At 37.4% G+C, this 15143-nt stretch overlaps 1 protein-coding gene across 15 annotated transcripts in view; it reads right to left on the reverse strand.

Moving 5' to 3' along the window:
- TENM2 (teneurin transmembrane protein 2) overlaps positions 1 to 15143 on the reverse strand; it is a 1090181-nt gene that overhangs the window by 440522 nt on the left and 634516 nt on the right. The window lies entirely within an intron of this gene.

The following is a 15143-nucleotide window of genomic DNA, read 5'->3' on the forward strand; positions in this document are numbered from 1 at the left end:
ATCTATGCTTTACCATAAACTAAACTAAATTAGGCATTCTCAACTTAAGTGAAAGCAATACCCTCTCTGACCCCTCTAGTCAGATTGGCAGCATTCCTTGCTGTCCAAATACCAACTCCTCTTAGCTGTCCCCAGACCCTATTTATCAAGTCCATGCATGTGGTCAGCTTGCATGCCCACGCATACCTCCCCTGACCTAGGGCAGCCATTCCTGCTTTTCAAAGCACTTTTCTCCAGTTACCTACTAATACATTAGGGGGCTGGCAAGATGCTTTCGTTCTCTACTTTCTAGAAGATCGCCCACTGAGTAAGAGAAGATGCTTAACAATAATTAATGGCTGCCTTTTTATTGCTAACAATATGGCTCAGATTCTGCCTTTCACAGAGCACCTTGGTTGGATGTATCTAGTTTTGGTTAGGTCTCTCGTTAAACCCCTGTAATCAATTTTTCTTTTTCCAAGAAATGAGTTATGGGCAGACCCTTAGACCCTCCACTGTTATGCTGAAGTCCACTATCCAAGCTGAAAAGGTAAATACCCCTAAGTAATTGCCATCATGTCTTGATTTATTGCATTGGGTTTTGTTCACCTAGCGTGACTGTGTAAATGAAAAGATACAATAATGAAAATGTAAAGGAAAAGACATGTGGAATATCATAACCGATTCACAGAGCTTCTAGGCAAAAAGCTAGGAAATTAAATTGTGAAGAACATTTGTAAAACAGAGAGTCAAGTATTCTTTTGGTTTGTGTATGCAACTGACAAACATGCACATTCCACTACTGACATATCACTAATCAAAAAATCTAAACCTTTCTGCTTTTATTCATTGTAATAGTATATTCTATTTCAGTAGCGTCCATAAAAGAAACTTACACTGATAATAAAACTCCACTAACATCAAATGACAGGTTTTTTTCAGCATCTGATGGAAACAGGATATACACAGACATAAAATGTTGTTAGTTATACGTTGTTGGTGGACTGAAAAATACAAAGTTAAAAATATAAAATAAATACTTTTGTTACATTCACTTACTAACATCTCAGCTATGGAACCAGAACTCAGAAAGATGAGGAAACTTGTTAACTGGAGTGAAAGACAGTTTTATGTGAGATCTAGTAGCACAGCATGTTGTCCACCTCAGATTGAAACTCAAGGAAGAGGGGCTTTAGCTGCTGCGATAACTGTGTTTTATCCTCTAGGTTTGTGGAAAGATTGCTGTTGCTGACTTTCCAAAATGTGTACGCTGCAGATCCACTAAATGCATGCAGTGTGAAGGAGGGGCAGCCAGTTGAATCAGAGGCACTTGGGGAGGCACAGCTCCAGTTTTTATATTTATGGTTTATTTATTGTAGAATAATTTACATTATTTTAATCTCTAGTTTGTTTATTGTCAAATAAATTATACGAGTTTAATCTCTAGTTCTCTTGCAGGGCTGACACAGAACATTATGATGAAATGATGAAGAGGTTATAATTAGTTTCCTTAGGTGAGATCCTGAACCGCCTCTTCCCCCTCCGCCACTATGGCTCCTTAATGCCAGGTAAAATTATGACCATTGACTACCACCACTCTTGAAGTTGTGCAGTTAGGAAATACAATTTATGGCTCTCAGCAGGAAGTCTGGAGTGACATCCAGGACTTCTTGAGAGACAATTTACAATAGTACAATCTTTGGAATATATAGCTACATCTTGATCTCGATCCTGCTAGCACTTACACAGTGCTTATCTTTAAGCACGTGAATAGTCTCATAGAAGCCATTGGGGATTATTCATGTGCTCAAAGTTAAGCCTATGTATACATCTTCCAGGACAGGGGTTACACAGCCCAGATTAGACAGAGTTTTAAAAGCAATTTGATTTAGAAAAGTAAACAGACATAGTAGTAAAAATGATAAAATAAATAGAAGAAAAATGGCCATTTTACAGGCTCAGTAAGAATCTTAAAACACTAGATGTCTTTCTAAAAAATGTGCCCATACTCAAGCACAAAATAGGGACTTGAAGGAATTACTGGGTGAAATCCTATGGCTTGTGTTATGTAGGAGGACAAACTAGTTGATCAGAACGGTCTCTTCTGGCCTTACAGTCTATGAATCTATGAAAACTCAGAACAGTCTCCTGCAAACTGACAGTCTCCTGCAAGCTAAAGTCTGAAATTTCGTTTTTCGGTAAATTGTGTAACATTAGTATTCTTGGTTTGGATGAAATTTTTTTTGATTCACCTTCCTAAAGCTCAATTCTATGTGATGTTGGCATGTAAGCATATCTGTGGTACATTCTGCAGCACTGTGGGGGTCTTCTGCCCTACTGGACATATCTGGAATATCCAGCAGCAATTCCATGGTTAAGTGGCAGCCAGGGGACTGTATTTGGGATTCCTGAACTGGATTTAAAGTTCCACAGGAAACCGAGAGCTCATTGTCCTGAGGGTCTATGCTTGTGACAAGAATATTATGATAGGAGGAAACATGTTTTCCAAAGCTCACACCAGTGACAGTTGTTGCTGAGTACTTCAGCCCAGTATGAAGGAAGTTCCTTCTATGCCATGGGAACAGGAAAGAGGTGGGACGAGGAAGAATACATGCAATACAATACATCTGTTTTATAAATGTTATTCACAATTTAAATTTCCTAGCTTTTTGCCTAGAAGCTCTGTGAATCAGTTATGATATTCCACCTGGCTCTTCCTCTACATTTTCATTATTGTATCTTTTCATTTACACAGTCATGCTAGGTCCACATAACCCAATGCAATAAAATTATTCCGCCCTTTGTTTAAAAACTTGAAATGCTGTAGGTGAAACTAACCAAAATGTTTACTAACTTTTTGCATTTAATATAGTGTCAATCTATCAAACATACAAACAGTAAGTATTCCTTAACTCTGTATTGTTAATAAAACTTATACAACATGCACTAATATTTTGGGGGCTCTAAAATATATGCTCAACTGTAACCTTGAGAAAACAGATTTCAGCATAACAACAATCAAGTGACTCCATTGCCGGTGCTCCACATTTTACAGTAAATGTCCCTGTTTGCCAGATTTGGCACATCCATAACATGTTTGTAAATCACAAAAATTGTTTCAAAGCTCCCCCGTTCAATGATGGAATCACATTTTCTTGGAAACTCCAAGCATGTCATCTATCTCTGTCAGAAAGTCATCAGTGAACAATAAAGTAAAGTGTCACCACATGTCATTAATGAGAAATCCTCTAGTCTTCCTGACTCTCCCAGTCAAGACATAAAGCAGTAGCAGAAATAGACACATCAAATGAAAAATAATGTGAAATAGGTATTAAAGAAATTGTTGACATTCTAGCATAAAAACACCTGGAAAATTTAAATTTAAAAATAAAGAGCTGTCTCTTCTATATTTTTAAGTGCTCTTGGGAGCTGCTGTATATTCTGAGATATTTTGTTTGCCTTTGATACCTGTTCTTAGAAGTATTTACTGGAATCTAAATGCAAATCTTGCATTTATCCAGAATGATGTAAAAGTTTGAATAATGGGTAACACTCACAAGAGATAATGATATATTTTTTTCAGGACAGAAATGTTTTTCTGTCTGAAAAAAAAAGTTAACGAAGCACAATAATACTGGCAAAGTAATTTATCACATTACTGATTACAATATGTGCCATTTCCTAGACAAGAGGAAAATGTATGGATCCATGCATTACTCCATCCTCTATTACCTACATTGCACGGCAAAGTAAATGTATCAAGATCTTATTAATGGCCAGAGCAAAATATAAGGGGGAGTGGGTACTTGTTTTGTGACCCATGAAAACTGGGGTCTGCAGCTTTTTAGTTAAAGTCATACATAACCTTGAGGGAAATATGATAAAACTTGCATCTACTGCATGAAACCTGCATTCATTTGGAAAAAGTTCATCTAAGGCCAGATCCAACTAAAACCTTAAACTTCTTTTAATTCTGCTAAAATCCTCTCAGCATCACGAATATATAATGTCTTAAATCTGGCACACAATGCTCAGTAATTATGACCATTAATGACTGAATGCCCATGAAGAAAGTTCGCACATGGGATCAAATCAACAGTTTGATCACTAAAAACAAAGGTAAGCAGAACTTTTCCTAATTAACTACAAGGTTTTAGCCAGTAATTCCAATTCAAGGGTTGGTTTATATAGTGTCCATCATGCAAAAAAAGATTAGATCAGCGGTGGTAACATCAGAAGTGTACACAAGCTATAAAATATGCTGTGGATTAGATAGACAGATATTACAGAGACAAGGTGGGTGAGAATATCTCATTGGACCAACTTCTGTTGGCAAAAGAGACAAGCTTTTGAGCTACACAGAGTTATTTTGCAGATAGAAAGACAGACAGATAGCATCAAAGGAGCCATATGTCTGTACAAATGTGAAAAAATTCTGAATGGACAATAGGTTCTGCCTTAGATTTATTAGTTATGACATCAAAAAAATCTCTTGACTGGCCAATGGCTCATTCAACATAAGACCTGAGGCACAATTGGGATCTTAGTATTCTGTTAAAAATAAATCACACTGTTGGAGGTTATCAAGATGCTGACTAGCCTAAAACTTCTGATAACTGTAAAAACTTAGTATCTACAGAATAAATCATCTTCCCAGTCTAGAACTGCAGGGATGAAATTAGGAAATTGCTATTTTTGATTAAGCAAGTATGAAGTCTTCTCATTTTAGGGCATAAACAGCATACAGCATGATATGCATATTTTAAATGAGACACTTACTTTTTTGATTAAAACATTAATAATTACAGCTTCCATGCCTTAAAAAAAGTTCTACAACTTCTCTTTCAAAGAAGTCTCCAACTGTCAAGTTTTGGCTTTGAGAGCTAATAAACCTGACTCTGAGTTTTTTCCATCCTTTTAAGCATATCTCTGAGAAATTATGTCTACCTTAATAATGCTTGGAAACCACTCAAAAGAGTGCTGGCTAAAATGTAAAGCTAATATTAGTTTCTAGAGCCAATCTGCTAGGTATGCAAGTGATCCACAAAATTGGCACTTATCCCAATGAAAGAAAAAAAATTGTCCTGCAACGTATCACCCTCTCCTATGGGAAAAAGCTTCAGATGCTAGAAACAGGGTTTACCCAACCTGAATGCTGCTGAATAGACTGACTTTTCCTCAAGGAGCCTACAGATTCCAAGGGTTTCAAAGAAGTTCAGGACAATTTGTACAGAGGTTCTGTTCCTTTACACAGATTGCAGGGGTTCTCAGACTGGGGATCACAAGGTTATTACATGGGGTGTCACGAGCCGTCAGCCTCTACCCCAGCCTCCAGTATTTATAATAGTGTTAAATATTTTAAAAGTATTTTAATTTATAAGGCGGGGTCACACTCATAGGCTTGCTGTGTGAAAGGGGTCATCAATACAAAAGTTTGAGAACCACTGTAGGGTCCTCTGCCCTCCCTGAGACTAGGTGACAGCGTGGCTCCACTGGAGATATATAACCAGGACTTCCTTTAGTTACTCCTGCCTTTGGGACCTATCCCCCATGCTTCCTTGCATGAAGGGGATCACAGAACAGTTAATACAGGATCAGATTGCATCTGCTTTCTGCCAGCTTTTTCTGCCAGTCTGTGATGGCATTTTTGAATCTCCAACCTCAAAATGGGGCTGTGGCAAGCGGGGATGGTCCTATAGAAGTAACTGAACTGCTCCCTCAATGTAGGATAAGGCATTTCCATGCAAAAGGGACTCCTCGACACTTAAAATACTAGGGAAGCAATTACCTCTTTGTAGGTAGTAAATAGGAATGAGGAATTTGAAAAAAGGTAACTAAAGAAGAATGAACACTCAACTGTAAAAACATTCAGTCCTGTGCATTAAGCATTTTGAGTAAAAAACACACTATGCTCTATCCCTCACACCATCTTTAGCAAGGGGGTTACTCCCTAGCCTCTGAGTCAGAAAATAATTGTATCAAATAATGGTGTAATTATAGCACAAGACAATAAAGGATGTTATTTAGACCCTTGTGGGATGCTTAAGCTTGCTCATCAATACATTTCTGAGTGACAGCTGAGTTTCTTAAATATACAAGCGGTGGCATGTAAAATCTGTGGACAGTTTGCCCATTCTGTCGAAGACAGATAAATCCTGACCCAGCAGCAGGACAAAACAACTTGCTAAAACATGAGCTGAGGCAGATAGTTCAGACTCATGGGAACTAAATATTATACGCTTCAGAGGCTCCTGGAATAACAAAAAAGCTACATATAAACTATGTTGGGAAGCATACACAGGAAAGGCAGATGTTGTCCTCAAGACAAGTCCACTCACTAAAAATTTACTGCTAAATACGCTTTGCTTCCACATTGAGCAAAAAGCAACAACAAGAGCAGTGAATGTACTGCAGAAGTAAAAACCAGAGTTGTCCTGTGGGAGTAATAGATGAACTGATTTAAAATTGATATAGTTGTGTTAGCCTTTGATTAGTTTTCACCCCAATCTTATAATTGTTGGGTATCTTAATTGGCTGATTACAGTCCAATGCTCAGGATATATTGGATTCCTTTTAAATAAATACCCCAGTTTGTTGAGAAGAACATTATGTTGAAACAGATGCTTCAGTATATTTAATGCTTAGTTTACACATCTGCATTTTATATTGTGTATATTTACTTTAGATTAATTATATCTTCTTCTACTTAACATGGTCACCCAGGAAATCGGGACTGATGCTTTCGTCCAGATTTATTGTCTTGGTCTTCACTTGCATCTGCATTTTAGAAGAACAAAAACCTCTTCATATGCTAACACTCATAGATTCCAAGACTAAAAGGGACCATGGTGATCATCTAGTCTGACCTCCTGTATAACACAGTCCATGGAATTCCCCCAAAATAATTCCTAGAGCATACTTAAAAAAAAAAAACTAACTGATTTAAAAATTGTCACTGTGAGAATCACTGCAATCCTGGGAAAATTGTTCCAATGGTTTATTACTCTCATCATTAAAAATGTATTCCTTATTTCCTGTCAGACTTTATCTAGTTTCAACTTCCAGCCACTGGATAACGTTATACCTTTTGCTGTTAGATTGAAGAGCCCATTATTAAATATTTGTTCCCCATGTAGACACACATAGCCTGTAATCAAGTCACCCCTTAACTGTGTGTGTGTGTGAAGCTAAACAGATTGAGTTCTTTGAGTCTCTCATTATAAGGCATATTTTCTAATCCTTTAATCAGTCTCAGGGCTGTCCTCTGAACCCTCTTCAATTTATCATCATCCTTCTTGAATTGCAGGTGCCAGAACTGGATACAGTATATTTCTAGTGCCAAATATAGAGGTTAAAAACCTCTCTACTCCAATTTGAGATACCCCTGTTTATACATCCCAGGATTACATTCGCTCTTTTGGCCACAGCATCACACTGGGAACTCACACTCCTCTGACTATCCAACCACGACTCCCAATTATTTTTCAGAGTCACTGCTTCTCATGATAAAATCCCTTATCTGGTAAGTATAGCCTACATTCTTTGTTCCTAGATGTATACATTTACATTTAGCCATATTAAAGTGCATATTGTTGGCTTGCATGCAGTTTACCAAGTAATTCAGATTGCTCTGAATTAGTGACCTGTCCTCTTCATCATTTATCACTCCCCCTTGAGCCCTTTAATAGCCTAACACACACCCGCATATACAATTAACATTCACAATGGCAAAATACGTGGAAGCCAATGGGTTTTGTGAGTGCAAATGTTAATTATTTTGTATATGCACATTTTAGGGTGTATGCAACTGTTATACTTTTTTGCAGGTGTCTGCGCCTACCAAGAGCAAGTCAATTTTGAATGTACACAAGTGAAGACTGGGTAAAGGCATGTGTAGTAGCTTAAACTGTTTTTTTTTTTAATACTTCTGCTTCAATTAATTCTTGTGACAAAGAGCTTGCACTTTTTTGGGTATTAGGCTGATAAAGTTTACCACATGGTACCAATAAGCGTCCTTGTGTAATAGGCATTTATACTGAACAATCTCTAACAGGAGTTATAACAGAGTTCAATACAGTGAATTTTGTTCCCCAGCCTCAAACACAGAAGCAGATCAGGAAAATCTCTTTTTTTTTTTGTTTATACATCGCCAACAAGAAACCTTGTGAAAAGGATTCCTTTCCCCAATACTCCCGCAAATGCATTATCCTTCATAAGAAAAGGGACTAAAGGCACTTATTATCAAATTCATATAATTGTGGAACCCTACAATTACACATCTCAAATGACACGAAACATCAATGTTCTCTTTCAATTTTCAAGTCCAATGATTCAGTATCTATATGTCATAATATGAAATTCACTCATAATAGTATCCTTGATATTAATTGCGATTAAAGGTTTTCTTCAGGCCTATTCAGTCTGCCAGGTATGCCAAATCATGCAGGATATAAAAAACTTCCCCCTTTTCAACAAAGAACTATTCAGACAATACAAGATATTTCAAGAGTATATTTCTATAGTATTCTTCAATTAGGATGGCACAAATGTTAATGTTATAAATAAGTCAAGTACCATCTTTGACTCCTCTCTCCTTTACTGATCATATTCAAGCTGTGGCTAAATCCTGTTCTTTCTTCCTTTGTAGCCTATCCAAAATCCTTCCCATCTATTCCATCCTTAGTGCCAAACCCTTTTGGTCCATCCCTCAATTATCTCCAGCCCAGACTATTGTAACATCCTTCTCTCTAGCCACCTAACTAACTTCCCTCCAGTCTATCTAAAATGTAACTGACAAACTCATCTTCCTTGCTATGAAAAAGCTGAGTCCCCATCCTGTTCGCAACAGATCATACACACCCTGTGTCAGCACCCAAACTCACCCCTTTCCTAGTTTTTATTATTATTGTTGCTGTTTTTATATTATGGTAGAACCCACAGTTCTGAATCAACCTCAGGTCCCCATTGTGCTAAGTGCTGTATAAATACACAGGATGCCATCCTGACCGTCACAAATTCCAATTTAATTGGCTTTACTGGCAATTCAAAAAGAACAGCACATCAAAAAAATTCTTCCCATGAGCTGGCCATCTCTAGAGTTGCCCTCCATGAGCTCCCATATCCCAGCTCCATACTTCTCTCTCCCAGGGAGGCTGCTCCCACTTCCTTTATATCACTGGAGGAGCTAACAAGCTAGACTTGCCACAATAAATCATCAAAACTTCATAAGCTTTTGTTCTAACAACTGCTACAGGGTCGGTTAGACTCGTTCATCACTATGGCCTTTAACTTTCCTTACAAGCCCACCTCCTTCTGGATCACTTTCAAGCTCCTTGCCCTTGCTTCCAAGGCTCTGCACAGCTCTGCCCTGCCTACATCTGATTCCTGGTCTCCCACCATTCACCTGTTTAGTCCCTGTATTCCAACACTTCTGCATCACTCGCCATACCCTTTGTTCCCGTCTCCTAAGCTGACACCTACATCTGGAAAGTCCTCTCTGATCCTGCATGACACACAAACTCCCTCCCACTCTTCATATCCCTGCTCAAAATCCAACTTTCCCCATAACCGCTCAAACAACTACCATCTAATTCATTCTCTTTAAACAATAAAAATAATTTACAAATGTAATTATATAAAAATAAGCCCCTGGGGACAAATGATGTGTATTGTGACAACTTTGTTTGCCTATCCCTCTCTCTAGTCCCCTTGCCTGTTATCTCTTCTGGTGATCCACTCAGATTGTATGAGTTTTGAGGCAGGCACCATACATTTACTATCTATGCAATGCACCACCCAAGACAATCACACTAGTTACAAATATTAAATAATAAATTGTAATTTGTTACAGATTCTGTGCAAAACTGCTCAGAAAGTAGATATGAATGTGGTTCTTTTAATGAACATAAATTATTTAGGCTGTCCACCAAAACAGATTCAACTTTATAGGAAACCTGTAGCAAATGACTTTTCATAGGTATTTCATGCTTCAAGCCTAGGCTTCTTGTTACAGTATCCTTGAGCTGACAACCATATATCTGTCCCTCTTCTTTTTCTCTTATTATTTTACTGACCATTGTAGTTGACTCAGTATATGACCATTAATTTAACTGTGCTGTGTATCCTATCCTTCCAACAACAAAACCATATTTTAGGAGACCAAAAGACTGCAGAAACTGAAGAGATGCCTCTCAGCAATTTCAGTTCCATAGGCTTCAAACAGAAGAGCAGCATATCAATTTTTCTCTACCTCTGATATTTTGAAACAAAATTGGTTCCAACCTTGGTTAAATTCTGGCCTTGCACCGCTTGATTTTCTCTCCCTACCTTTTTACATAGCTATGTAATTTAGTCAAATGATAGTTTAAGTACTATTATTCTAAATGATCTCTCTTTAATTGGCATTTGCAGTATTCAGGCTGTCTCAATTACATTAGACTTCAAAGGCCATTTTACTTGTCTATCTTTTAATAATGTGGCAAGTTTACCAGGTTTTACTCATTAAGGGCTAGAATGTGGCACTGGGGTAAGTAGCTCATAGAAAGGGGAAGTGTGAAGCTGCACTGGTGCAGCAAGAACACCAGGGGGCATAAGACAACTTCTGGAGCTCCAAAATGTGAGGCAGTGCATGCCTATGGCACAGTGGGGCTCAAACTTTTTTACTGGCAACCCCTTTCACACAGCAGGCCTTTGAGTGCTACCCCTCTAATAAATTAAACACACTTTTAAATATATTTAACACCATTATAAATACTGGAGTCAAGCGGGATTTGGGGTGGAGGTTGACAGCTCACAACCCCCCATGTAATAACCTCACGACCCCCTGAGGGGTCCCGACCCCCAGTTTGAGAACCCCTGCTACAGCATCCTTTTGTACTGGGCAGCATACCTCCCCAATACAGACAGACAGCTCTGTTTGCTGTATGCAAGGGGTTGGATCCCCGGACCTATGTTCTCTAGCGCTCCGGCCACACTCAGGCAAGTAGGAAGGGAGAAATACTTGTGCTCCCTAGAGTACAGGGGGTGCAACCTTGCCTGGTTCTCATGCAATTCTGTCTAGTCTTTACATAGGGTGACCACATTTCCCCAAGTAAAAACAGGACACTGCGTGGGGCTGGCCCGAGCGCCCCCACCCCCTATGAAGCTGGCCCGAGCCACCTTACCTCACTACTACCTCACTGACTGCCCAAGCCCCATACCTCCTGGGACTGACAGCCTGAGACCCACTGCCCAGTGCGTCTCGTCATCACTTGCCCCCATATCCTGGAACATTCCTCCATACACCCCACATTTTTGGCAAATGGGACAAATGCCCATTTTTGCCAAATAAGTCAGGATGTCCAAGACAAGGCTTAAAAAGGGGACTGTCCCGGCTAAAATGGATGTATGGTTACTCTATCTTTACCCTCCCTTATACTGAGCTACCACACAAGGACTGGGCAGAATCTGACTCAGATTCCAAGCTCTGCAAGCTCTGAGCATGAAACCCTCACTGACTTCCATGGAAGCTCCATGTATATAGGTGTGCCGGGATTCTACCCTTACAGTTCACATATTCCAATATGTCAATTCCTGTACCATAGAACCTTGCTGATTTGCGCTTCATTAAATTGCAAACTCTGAAATCTGCACACAATATATTTCGTGATTTCACTCTGCTTCTGCGCAAAAAATTAATAGCAAATGCTGTAGGTAGCAATCATACTTTCATAAACAACAGCATTTTAATAATGTGCTACAGAACAGGTTCTAAAGTATTATGCAATATTTTCACACACAATTAAAACTAAATTATTGTTAACAAACCAAATGAACAAAGTACCTTTCACCATGCATTAGCCTTGTTTTTTACTGGTTGTTCTCTTATGTGCGAATTTGCAAATTTCAATAATTCCAAAGATTCTGAAAGTCATTAGTGGTTGTATAATTCAATAGAAACTCTCTATCTGATAGTGTTGTTTTAATGAACAAAGGAGCTTAACATTCAGTTATGTACCCCATATCAATACAAAATTGATACCACAAAGTTTTGTAAAACTACTTCAGTGAATAAGGTACTATCAATTTTTTCCCCTCCTCGCATTAGCTGCCAATGTGGCATATAGCACAAGTGTCTGGTTTTGGCTATACATACAATGTAGTATTTTCCCTTTACTACGAAGATCCTGATTCTGATTTCACTTATTTTATACCTGGGTAAACTGTTGACTTGAAAGGAGTTGCTCATACTTTACTCCAGTATAATGGAGAGCAGACCCAGGCACAAAAGATGAAATCCTGGCCCCATAGAACTCACTGGGATATTTGTGAAGTCAGACTTTCACCCAAAGACTTTTAAATGAACGTGAAACTAAGCTGGTGATAATGATTTTCAGTGGGCCACAAGGACACAGTATAGGTGAATGGGTCATATGATACAGATGGGCTTTTTCTATAAGCCTGAGGTTATGAGTCAAAGCAAGACAGATTGGCTAGAAACAGTAGAACTAACACAGTCTTTGATTTAGGATTGGACACAGCAAAGTAAAAGTGAATGCTGATGGGAGCTAAAATAGAATATTTAAATAGCTATTTTCAGAAATTAATGGATTCATTACTGACACTTCAAGCTGTAATTTTAAAAGGATAGATGCTTCATTTTTAAATTTTAATGTTTATCAAAAGATAAATTTTAATGTTTATCAAAAGATTTGTATATTTGTACTGCTGGGTATTTTTTGTTTGTTTTCCAATAAAACACATTTATTAACCTATCAAAGATTTCTTCATTCAGTTAACTACTAACAATAGCTAATTCAAAGAAATTAATTCAATAGATTCTAATTTAAACATGGTTAAGCCATTTTGACCATTAGCAAGCCATTGCCAACCCCATTACATTCACAGGACTGCTTAGGTCAAAATTCACAGATAAGGCTGATCTTGGTAGTAAAAGGAATGTATTAACTTGCTTTCCTTTACAAATATCTATGTAATTAATAACTACTGCCACATTTTTACATTACGAGTGCAGCACTTCACTTGAAAAGATAAAGATAATTGTCCCTGTTAATTATTAATGTAAACACACAGGAGTTCTTAAATATCAGAAATACAAAATAAAAACATGCCCCAATGACTCAGGCTCAATTGATATTATCTCTACCTTTTGAGATACAGCATATCTTTACACCCCCTAGCCCTAAGACAGGACAGCATCCTTAATCAGGAAGGGATATTTCAGCAAGTGCTTAACATCTGCTACATGACTACGAATTTTCCTGAATCGGTGCCTCTGTGTGCTGGAAGACATGATCCAGAGCCAAATCTTTCTGTCCTTATCCAAGCAAAACTTCCATTGACTGCAGGATTTAGCTCTCTGGATAGATTGGGTGGCTTGGGTAAAAATACAAGATAAATCTATTTGTCAACCTATCTCTAGTCTGCCTCATGTAACTGTGTTGCAGATTTTTCATAATTTACTATTTCAATTCACATCTGCCAAGGGAAATTAATGCTTTTAAAACATCCAGCTGAATTATAACTATATATAAGGAATATAGAACATACACATTAGATATTCATATCAGTTTTACTTAATAGCATCTTGTTTATCTTATCAAGAATATTACTTTATTATGAAAAGTATAAAACAACCTGACATAAACCTAGAGAATGGGAGAATCTACATATTACATTGTTGATCACATGCAGTACCTGAGGATGGTAGTCCTCATATTGTGTGTACAATATAGGTTATATTGCTAAATTAAAATTAACTAAATTAAATTAGAAATATGGCACTCTAATTAGTATTACTGCTTATTTACTAATTAGTAATTTAATAATTACTTATTACTGCTATTGGTCTTGGAAGATTTATTATTTTAATAATTACAATAATTCCATCACATACCAACAGAAAACAGTCCAAATGTTGGAAAGAAAATACAGAGCTATAATTTCAGATACACACTTAAGCAAAGAAGATACAATGGGGAAATCTGTAACAATGTGCATACTAGAATAAAATTAGCAATGATATAAAAATAAAAAGACAAGGTGGTGAGGTGATCTATTTTATTGGACCAACTTCTGTTAGTGGCAGGGACAAGCTTTCAAGCTTCACAGAGCTCTTACTCATGTCAAACAGAAAGTCAAAGAAAGACATTAAAGAATTACAGAGTAGGGATCTAACCTGCTATACCTGGGTAGACCAAGGGATGCTACCAATTTTGGTAAAGTTGTAACAAAACCAAACTCCAAGCAATTATATGAAGTTGAATTATTGAACTAAAATAATAGAAAATCCATCATTTCTACAGCTTGATTAGCCTGTGGATGGCTAGAAGTCTGAATAATATAGAGTGTAGAATGCTGACATTAAGTTTTGTAAAATTCTCTATTTTGGATATTCCCTCCACTTTCTGATTTAGTGTATTTTATATTTGGTCATCAGTTGCCTGACAAGTATTGTATCCTCTTTGTTATTTACATATCTTATTAAGTCTGTTTTCTAGAAGTACAAAAGGTCAACATCACTGTAAGGATAATATTGAACATTCTTTACCACAGCAAAGGAGGAACGAAGAAAGAGGAAATAGAAATCAAAGTCTGGGTCTCTAAACTATTATTAAAAAACCCTTAATAATTAAAACGCTTGGCAATACAGTAATGATTAATGCACCTGTTTTAAATTAGTCATGAGAAAATAAAATCTCATGTGTATTTAACATCACAATGATCACTCAGTTAAGCTCCTTGAAGGGGGAAAGAAATCTAATGCTATTTCTTGAGTTTCAAGACATGCTTCTTTCAGTTGGCTGAAGCATCACTGCAAGAAAATTATCTCATTGCTCTAACACACGTTGGAAAAGAAAACTTTATAGAACCCAAGTTTGATTTTCAAGCTCAACACCAAAAGTTTAGAAATTCTGTCTGAAACTAAGGTCCTATGCTTGCAACTACTTATGTACACAAGTAATCCTGTAGTCTAAAATGCAAAAAATCAAATGACAATCCATCAATCTAAGGCCCTGATTCTGGAGACAATTAAGAATGAAAAGTTACAGCTTAAGGGGTTATGTGTTTAAAGTTACATGTATACGCATTAGCAGGATCAGAGCACAAAATTGTACATTTAAGGCCACTCATAGATCACTTGGGTCAAATTCCACCATCCATTA

Source organism: Chrysemys picta, chromosome 8 (genome assembly GCF_011386835.1).
Source record: "Chrysemys picta bellii isolate R12L10 chromosome 8, ASM1138683v2, whole genome shotgun sequence".
NCBI classification, from domain to species: domain Eukaryota; kingdom Metazoa; phylum Chordata; order Testudines; family Emydidae; genus Chrysemys; species Chrysemys picta.